Source organism: Amblyomma mixtum, chromosome 1, assembly GCF_055824585.1.
Source record: "Amblyomma mixtum isolate Tamu chromosome 1, ASM5582458v1, whole genome shotgun sequence".
In the NCBI taxonomy this organism is placed as follows: Eukaryota; Metazoa; Arthropoda; class Arachnida; order Ixodida; family Ixodidae; genus Amblyomma; species Amblyomma mixtum.
In genome coordinates this window covers 256,418,205-256,427,452 of record NC_143012.1, presented here as the reverse complement: position 1 = coordinate 256,427,452, position 9,248 = coordinate 256,418,205, and the positions used below count along the sequence as shown (strand labels likewise).

General features: G+C 50.1%; 1 protein-coding gene across 2 annotated transcripts in view; it reads left to right on the top strand.

Moving 5' to 3' along the window:
- Positions 1-4,867: 4,867 nt before the first annotated feature.
- LOC149371535 (cystinosin-like) overlaps positions 4,868-9,248 on the top strand; it is a 42,121-nt gene continuing 37,740 nt past the window's right edge. The window contains exon 1 of one of the 2 annotated variants that reach the window (XM_089565796.1): positions 4,868-5,331. The gene's annotated coding sequence lies outside the window, so the exon portion shown is untranslated. The remainder of the gene's footprint in view (positions 5,332-9,248) is intronic. The other variant, XM_089565795.1, reaches the window with a different exon arrangement.

Sequence of the window (9,248 nt, the reverse complement as noted above, 5' to 3'; positions counted from 1 at the left end):
TTGTAGCAACATAGCATAGTGGGCGAGTTGGTATTGGATCTTTAAGGAACGAAACAGCGCAACTAAAACGAAGGACCAAGAAAAAGAGAGACACGAACACGCGCTGACTTACAACTGACTGTTTTAATCGGAAAACCACATATAAATAATCTCTAATCGCTGCGTCACAGCCTCACGTCGTCATCGGAAACTACTAGCACAAAAAGAAGGAAAATAACCATTGGCGAAAAGTAAGCACCTACAGGCTCCCACGCTTTTCCAACGGATATATCTCGCGCTTAGACAAGGCCATCGAAGTGCTGCTCACACATGAGTCAACTTCTGTGCAGATATGATACGCCTCTACTACTTCCCGTACTGGTTGCTCTTTATGGCGATACAGCACAACAGTGTCGTCAAAGTACGGAGTGCATAGGCAGGATTTGCAATGTGCAGCCAGTTTTGACGAACCGGAGCCTCGCAGAGAATTAGCGTGTTCCGAAAGGCGTTCGTTGAGGTACCTGCCTGTTTGGCCCACGTAGAAATGGCCACACGAGAACGGAATCCTGTAGACGACTCCAACTCTGCACTGCACAAATTGAGTGCCATGACGGACTCCGCACCCTTCTGTGGCGTTACCGTTTTCTTTCTTGCGTTTCACTGACGCCGGAACGTCGCTCAGCTTATTGTTGTTGTTGTTGTTGTCCTCTAGAAAATGGCGCATACCCACTGCGGGGGATTGGCCAAGACACAGGCGGCAACTGATAGGTGTACAAAATGTTAAACAAGAAAATAATGGTGGGGAAAAATAAAATAATCATGATAATAATAGCAATTAGGAAATAAATGAAAGGATCTCAGATGTGTAATTGAAATAGGTTAAACAAATGCTGTGAGATCGGTGACTGAAATAGAGAACGGGGCTAAATATTCCACGTTTCAGAAAGCTTTCATTCCAGAGAAATGTTGATCATGAGATAGAGCAGAGCTTAAGACGGCTTATTAGGCGCTGAAAACAGGACCTTGCCCGCAAACTTCGCCGCTATCTTCTTCCATCTGTGAGAGAGCCGATGCACATATGGGACCACCACCCCATTGTTCTTACTTCCAGTGTCATTTTCAGCTACTTCTTCTTTCTTTGTTTTCATTCTCAAGAGTAGCCTGTTGCATGTTGACACTAGCACCTCTTCCGGAAAACCTGCTGCTCTGCAACGAGACCATTGTGTGTCAAAGCTTGAACCAACTTCATGCAAGCATGACTTCATAATTGCCGCTCCAAGGCACGCCGTGGCGATCCCGTTCTTGACCAGCTTGGAATGATTTGAATCAAAATAAAGAAGTGGCTTTTCCGTTCTTGGTGCGTAACGCCAACATACATGGTTCCTTTGAAACTTGAAGTTCAAATCCAAAAACTGCAGGCGGTCTTCAGATGGCATTTCATAAGTAAACCTAAGTTCAGGCGCCGTGCTTGAAAATACCTTCATACCAAAATACCTTCATACCACTTCAGGGCTTGCATCCGTTGGTAGTGCCACAAGATAGCCATCCACGTATCTAAGGATGCTAGAGGTGCAATCCTTGAGTTCTTTCTCCAGTGCCCAGTCTACTGCGCTCAAATATATACTGCTCAAAAAAGGTGCTACGCTTGAGCCGATGCACATGCCGGACCGCTGGACGTATGTGTCTCCTCCCCACGCCACCAATGTACTCCGCAGATACACGCTCAATATCTCCAGGAATGAATCTACTGAAATTCCGCATTCCATCACGAATCGACTCTCGTCGTTGTCTTCTGTGACACATTCCTTGACATGTTTCATGAGAGTCGGATGTGGCAGCGAGTAATAAAGATCTTCTATGTCGATGCTGAACGCGGATACAACGCCCAGTTCTGCATTTGATACCATTTTGATAACCTTGAACGAATTTTCCACCAGGAACGGGTCCTTTATGTTCAAAGAAGATAGGTGCTTTTTCAGGAAACCTGACACCAAGTACTTCCATGTTCCGTGTTCATTCACTATTGCTCTGAATGGTACATCCACTTTGTGGCTTTTGGCTGAGAAAAACACTTCGAGCTGTAGACCTTTTGTACTATGTACAGCTTTTTGAATACCCTCTAAGTGTAGCTCTTGGAGCAGTGCGACCGCCTGTCTTTTGCACTTTTTCGGGCTAACTTGCACTCGCTTGAAGTGTTTGTTAACTGCTGCCCTGCTTTTTCTCCAAACACACTATCAGGTAAAACAACAAACTTGCCTTCTTTGTCAGCCAGTAGTGCTCGAAGGTTGTTGGCTAGCAGGTGTTCCACGACCTTTGAAATAGGTGTATGCCTTCTATGGTCCTTTTGATTGTCAATTGCATCAACACAGTCGGCGGCGCATCGGAACCGATCTTCTTCGTTCACTTGCCGAGAAATAGCTCTCGTAAGAGCTATTTTTTCCAGTATGCTCAGTCCTGGATCAACTGAGAACTTCGGTCCAAGGCTAAGCAACTTTTCAGATTTTTTGTCCAATGTTGCGCCTCCCAGCAGCAGGACGTCCCTTTTTTTCTGTCCTTTTCTTCTCTTTCTTCGGCAGGGTACGCAGTGTGAATTTCCAAATGCATTCAGCAAGCTGTTCAGCCATCGCACTCCAATCCTGGTACATACGCAGTTGCCTCCTTTTCCCTTCCCTGACGCCGCAATGTACCCAGAGGCAGTCCTTGAGAAATCTTGCTTGTCTCCAGCATTCAGCAGAAATAATCTTGCACATCCGCCTGAGGTGTCCTGAGGAAGGTTTTAGAAGTCCGCAGATAGTCTGGATGTCTGTTGGGCAAAGTGAAACTCGAGCATATACCAAGACATAGTCCGGGCTCTATACATGTAGACTGCGATGAGCGGAGTCAGTACGGCGGGATTAGAAAGATCAAGGTTATTACACGTAAAAGAGCCCTGTGTACGAGAAATAACTTGTAGCAACATAGCATAGTGGGCGAGTTGGTATTGCATCTTTAAGGAAAGAAACAGCGCAACTAAAACGAAGGACCAAGTAAAAGAGAGACACGAACACACGCTGACTTACAACTGACTGTTTTAATCGGAAAACCACATATAAATAATCTCTAATCGCTGCGTCACAGCCTCACGTCGTCATCGGAAACTACTAACATAAAAAGAAGGTAAATAACCATTGGCAAAAAGTAAGCACCTACAGGCTCCCACGCTTTTCCAACATATATATATCGCGCTCAGACAAGGCCATCGAAGTGCTGCTCACACATGAGTCAACTTCTGTGCAGATATGATACGCCTCTACTACTTCCCGTACTGGTTGCTCTTTATGGCGATACAGCACAACAGTGTGGTCAAAGTACGGAGTGCATAGGCAGGATTTGCAATGTGCAGTCAGTTTTGACGAACCGGAGCCTCGCAGAGAATTAGCGTGTTCCAAAAGGCGTTCGTTGAGGCACCTGCCTGTTTGGCCTGTTTGGCCGGCAGCGCGCCTCTCAGTGTGCTGACGCATGAACACGTAGTGCGCGGGCCGCGGGCGAACGGACCGTCGTGTGAATCGGCCTCGGAGCGTTCTCCCAGAAAGGGCGAGATGGGTTCAGGATGGGCCCTACAGCCGGCTCAAGCCATCATCAGCGTGACTACGCCCACAGCGGGGCAGAGGCCTCTCCAATATCTCTCCAATTAACCTTGTCCTTTGCCAGCTGCAGCCACCGTATCCCCGAGAACTTCTTAACCTCATCCGCCCACCTAAGTTTCTGACGCCCCTGCTCCGTTTTCCTTCTCCTGGAATCTAGTCCGCTGCCCTTAAGGACCAGCGGTTATCTTGCCTTTGCATTACATGACCTGCCCAAGCCCATTTCTTCCTTTTGATTTCGGCTAGGATGTCATTAACCCGCGTTTGTTCCCTCACCCATTCTGCCCGCTACCCGGTCTCTTAATGTTAAACCTACCACTTTTCTTTCCATAGCCCGCTGCGTTGTCCTTAAGCTGAATGAACCCTTTTCGTTAGCCTCCACGTTTCTGCCCCATAAGTGAATTCTGCCCCATAGCTGTTGCTCACTTTTCTCTTCAGGGATATTGGTAAACTGCCGCTCACGCCGCCTCGCCGTTACTCGTAAAATTTCACTCTTGCCCTGATTTTAGCCGCCAATCAGATAACCTTCGCTTGGTCCTTTCTACAAGGTACGATCACGCGACAACGCCGGCCACCGACCGCCTCTGGCCGCGCGTACGAAGGCAGTTCCCACCACGTAACTGACAACAGCGTCAAGCGAGTTCTGACCTCATATACGGAACTGTTTGAAAACATTCATCACTAAGTTTAATTTCCAGCATATGCTCGAAGATCCCCTTAAAAATATCTTCACGGTAAGCCCTCTCCCAACGTTCAGAAGCTACTTCGTTTCAGCAGATAAGAAACAAAAATAGAGGCGGAAATTTTTGGTTGAGAAAAGAAAGGCTCCGCTCATTCCAAGTCGCGTTTAGCGTATCTTTCACTTCCTTACACTCTTGCATTTGCGTTTTCTTTCCTCAGAAGACGCATCAAAGTATCCATGTTTCTGCCTTAAAGCACAATAGAGTACTATGGTGTTGTGCCCTCGTGAGACGAATAAAAGTCGCACGTTTCAGGGGCTTGCTGCAACTCGAGACGCGACTGCGAAGTCACTTACGGGAAAGTGAAACTGACCGCGCAGCTTGCTCCGAGCGCTCCGAGTGTCAAAGGAGCGCATCATGGTCAAGGTCTGTGCCTACACATTGTTCGTCGTTAGCGCTGTAGCTGTTAGCTAAGCGCTGCCGATGAAAAGACGGCCGCTTTTAGGGGGATAATTTTCTCCCGTCATGCCGCGCGCTTAATTGCGCCCGCTTTCACAAGCCACCGGTACACGCCAACTGCGTGCGGCAGTTTCCCATTGTGCACCTTCTTCGGAACGTTGCGTGCCCGAGGCGGTAAAACCCGCGAATGGGTCCATTCAATTTCCCCGCTGGCTTCCGAGCCCGGCGCACGCCAAGCGGCGCGTAACGCATCCAAACTCTGGCGCTGCCTCCGCAGCTGCGCTTGTCGCGTACGCCTCTGTTTTTTTCTCTTCGCCGCGCAGTCTGGCGTTGCGCAACCGGCATCGTCGGCGGCAGCAGCCGTTCGAACCCGGACGCTGAGCTCGCGCGCCGCGCCGCGAGCAGCAGCAGGAAGTGCCCCCCGCGGCGAAAAAGAAGAAGCCAGCCTGCCTCGGGTGTCGTCTCGCAGCCGACGGAGGCGCTCTTTTACTTCGGTCCTCCCGTGTGTTCCGAGTCTTGGAAGCCCACAAGCCAGCTGCGCTCGTCAGCCACCGAATCGGACGCGTGTCCGTCGCCTCGGGTCTCCGCCGGTGAGTGCCTGATCCGCTGCTGCCATTGCCTGTCGCCGTGCGCTCCGCCCGGAGGAGCTTAAGCCCCGCGCCTGGCACTAAGCCGGCACGCCTGAAAGCTTCCCGACATAGGGATTCACGCGTGGCGCACGCGTTCATCCCCTATGCTCAAGCGACGCGCTGGGCCACGGCGAGGATCGGGGCTCGCTTATGACTGAGCGCGCTGCCTACACTTCGTGCCACGAAAGCATAAAAGGAAGGGCGTGAAGCGCAACTTGATCTGCCTCCCTCGCGCTATTCATTTAACAACTTGGCCTTGCAGCGTTTATGTCACGCAGGCGAGTAGTGGATCATGTTTCCTTCGTCATTTTTTCCCACACCTTATCGTCGTTATCGAATCTCGTTTCCGGCCGCGTCAGCCGCGTTTCTCCTGAATGAATCTGTACCAGCATCTGTCTGCTCAACGGAAGAGCGATGATGGTTACGATGATTATTCCCCTGTCACTTGCGTAAACCTTTTCCGGCCGTGTCAGCCGCGTTTCTCTTGAATGAATCTCTGCCAACATCTGTATGCTCGGGATGATGGTTATGATGATTATTCCCCCGTCACTTGCGTAAGCCTTGTCAGCCGCGTTTCTCTTGAATGAATCTGTACCAGCATCTGTCTGCTCGGCGGAAGAGCGATGGTGGTTACGATGATGTTTCCCCTGTCACTTGCGTAAGCCGCTCGCGAGCCAGGTCATCGTCCTGAGTACGTCAGCAGTGCTTCGCTGAGGTGATCGGCAGGAAGGCGCCTCTGGCGGCCTTTCAAATGAGCACACACGCGCCGGATGTTGATTACGCGGGCGCAGCTTGTGCCGCCTCGCTTCCCGAGCACGCCTGTGGGCTGCGATGCCGCCTGTGCCGGCTTCCTCGCGAAGCTCGCTCGCGGTCAGGCTGCCGTCGTGCCGCCCTCCTTGGGCGTAGGCGGCTGCAGGTTTGTACGCCGTTCTGGCAGTGCCTCGCGAACATATATTGATGTATGCGCACTTCTGGCTCCCTGCACACTGGACCTACTGCGAAGAATGTGCTCCGTTCCATTTCCTTCCATACGTTCAATTTCCTTCTTGCGCCGGAGGCAAGAAATGTGCCCGTAGGGGGCGCATGAAAAGGCACACGAAGCTTTCGACAATCTGTGCTGTTGGTGTTGACATACCACCGACAGAAAAAAAAAAGAAGTTCAGGGGGGCCCTTTGTTTACCTGAAGTGCGGTGAGGCGAAAGCCTTCAGCGCGGTGTTGCTGCTTGTGTCACTGATGTGTGGTTAAGATGTTAATTAAGTACACAATTGTTTGGGACTCTTACATGCTGGAAACACTGGATGGCGTTTGGGAGGCATCCGTCTGATTCGACACCTTTCTGCAAACGCTCTACAGCGTCCTAGACAAGGAGCTTTACATGTGCGTTGCAGGAAATAGCGTAGCCATTAGCACGGTCGGCTGCGGAACGGAAGGATGGTGGTTCGAATCCCAACGTGCACGAATATTTTTGAGTAGAAAAGCGTGACACCTCTGTAAACAACCTTCTGTCGACAACGAAGAGGCATTAAAGGCTTTCGCCTTAAAAACTGTGTCACGTGGGGAGAGTTTTGTGACTTGTGTGACTCTATACTCGCGCACATTTTTCGAGGTGGGATCTGTCCTTTCCTGAAGACTGTTTTCTTATGCCGTAGTCCTCTTCTAATTTAGGAAGCTGTTGCAGCGAAGGGATCGATTAGCAAAGTTTATTAACAAAATGAACTGTCGGAGATGCTTAAGTCACCTAAACCTTTTAGAAGCCGCGCTATGAAGCCATTTTTCGAAGACCAAAATTTCTATTGACTGTTTAAAGATGTTTTCTGAAACAACCGTCGAAGAAAAAGTGCACCCGGCCGCCGCGGTGGCTCAGTGGTTGTGGTGCTCGGCTGCTGACCCGAAAGACGCGGGTTCGATCCCGGCTGCGGCGGTTGAATTTCTTTGGAGGAGAAATTCTAGAGGCCCGTGTACTGTGCGATGTCAGTGCACGTTAAAGAACCCCAGGTGGTCGAAATTCCCGGAGCCCTCCACTACGGCGTCTCTCATAGCCTTAGTCGCTTTGGGACGTTAGACCCCATAAACCAAACCAAATCAACCAAAAAATGCAGCCACATTTACACTTACTAAGCGCAATTTTTTTCCATGTTCGTTTTTGGAACGTTTTTGTCTCTCGTATACAGAATGGTAATGTTGTCTGAGACAGCTTTTATGGCCTCTGCAGTGCGAATTTCTGCCTGCTATCTGAAAGCAATGTTATAGCCCCTGCAATATGTTCACAAATTATAGAGAGCGATTTGTAGAGAAGTCCACCATGCTTGAATGTTTTCTTTCGCCGTGCGCACTGTATCCCATACAGCGCTTCGGAAGCCGTGCTAGGTAGGCTGGAAAGCATTTCTTGACCAATACCGTTTTTTAAGCCCGTGCCTCGCGTTGCCTTCGCCTTCTTCAGATGGGGTGCGCGCTAGGAGAGGGGGTGGGGGCGGGGGGAACCTTACCGTTCCCTGCATCCACCTTGCCTCACGCTTCGTGCAGTCTTACCCGTCATTTTTGCCTAGTCCTGAGGCGACCAAAACGCTTGGAAACGTCTCTCAAACGCCGCGCGTAGGCGGTGGGTGAAACCGTGACGAGTGACGGATCCAACATATGCAGCATGCGCTTGCAACGCTGCCCGATAACATCCGAAAATCTGTGCCCACACATTTGCTAGACAGAATGGGACAGCGCTTACGCCAGCCGTCGTAATGAGGGAGTATCCGAAAGACAGGAGCATCGTATGTTTTTGAGTTTTGCTGCTCAAAATCTAATCTTTCAATATAAAGGAAAATTTTCATCAAATTCATTTCTAGTGAAAGACACACAGGCTTCAGTTCCTTATTTTTCTTTCATAAATTCATTAGTTGTTTTAATTACTTTCGTCTTGCTTTGTTCGTTTAACCACTGTTTTTCTTCTGCAATAAGTCTTCGCAGACACTCGCTTGTGACAAGGCCGAAAATATGTCCTTTTACCAGTTAGAATTCAAATTCTTTAAAGCGGTCGATAATAATTACGATATTCGCGATTCTCAGCGAGAGAACTGGATGCTCGATTAAAGGCGAATTTCTCTTTCAGAAGGTTCGATGGCTCTGCAGAGCGTAGTCTAACGTTATACTGCCACGTCTTCATTCGGCCACGTCTCCCGTTCCCTGCTTAGGCGGTACCAGCGTATCGGCGGCACCATCCCCAAATAGAGCTTCGTTCACGGAATTGACGGATGCCCTCTTTGATACAAGCGAACCCATTTTTTGCATTTCACGAAAGGCTTTCGAAGAACCACGCTGCAACGCCTAACACCTGCTCTGAGACCCAACCCGGAACCCTCCCCCGCTCCCGTCGACGGTGGCCGCATTCCGCCACGTGCCGTCACCTGCCACGTGCCTCGCTCGCTGACTACGGACATTTCCCTACCCGTTTCCGCAACCGAGCAAGCCAATATAAAGGTCATTTAGGAAAAAAAAAAAGAAAACGAGAACGCTGCTGGAGACGGCTGGAATTTCGTTCCATACCAGAAGCATCTTACCATCCCCCTGCACCCTACCGCTCATCATCCAGCCGTGATCCGACGGCACAGCGATCTGAATCTCTCTCAGTACAAACTACATCACATCTCATAGGCCGCACTGCAACAAACCCTCCTCACATCCCAGGAAGCCCTGGATCTCTCTGCATGTCAAGCCACGGAACAAAATAATAGTCATCAATGCGTCAACTAGAGTAGCAGCGCAGAAAATCGCGGCTATGTCTCAGCTCGTTCTTGAGCGATCCGCGCACGCTGTTACAGCGTAATTAACTGCACCGACCAGCTCCTCCACGGAGTGGGCTCAAGCACACCCTCGGAGCGCCTGATGC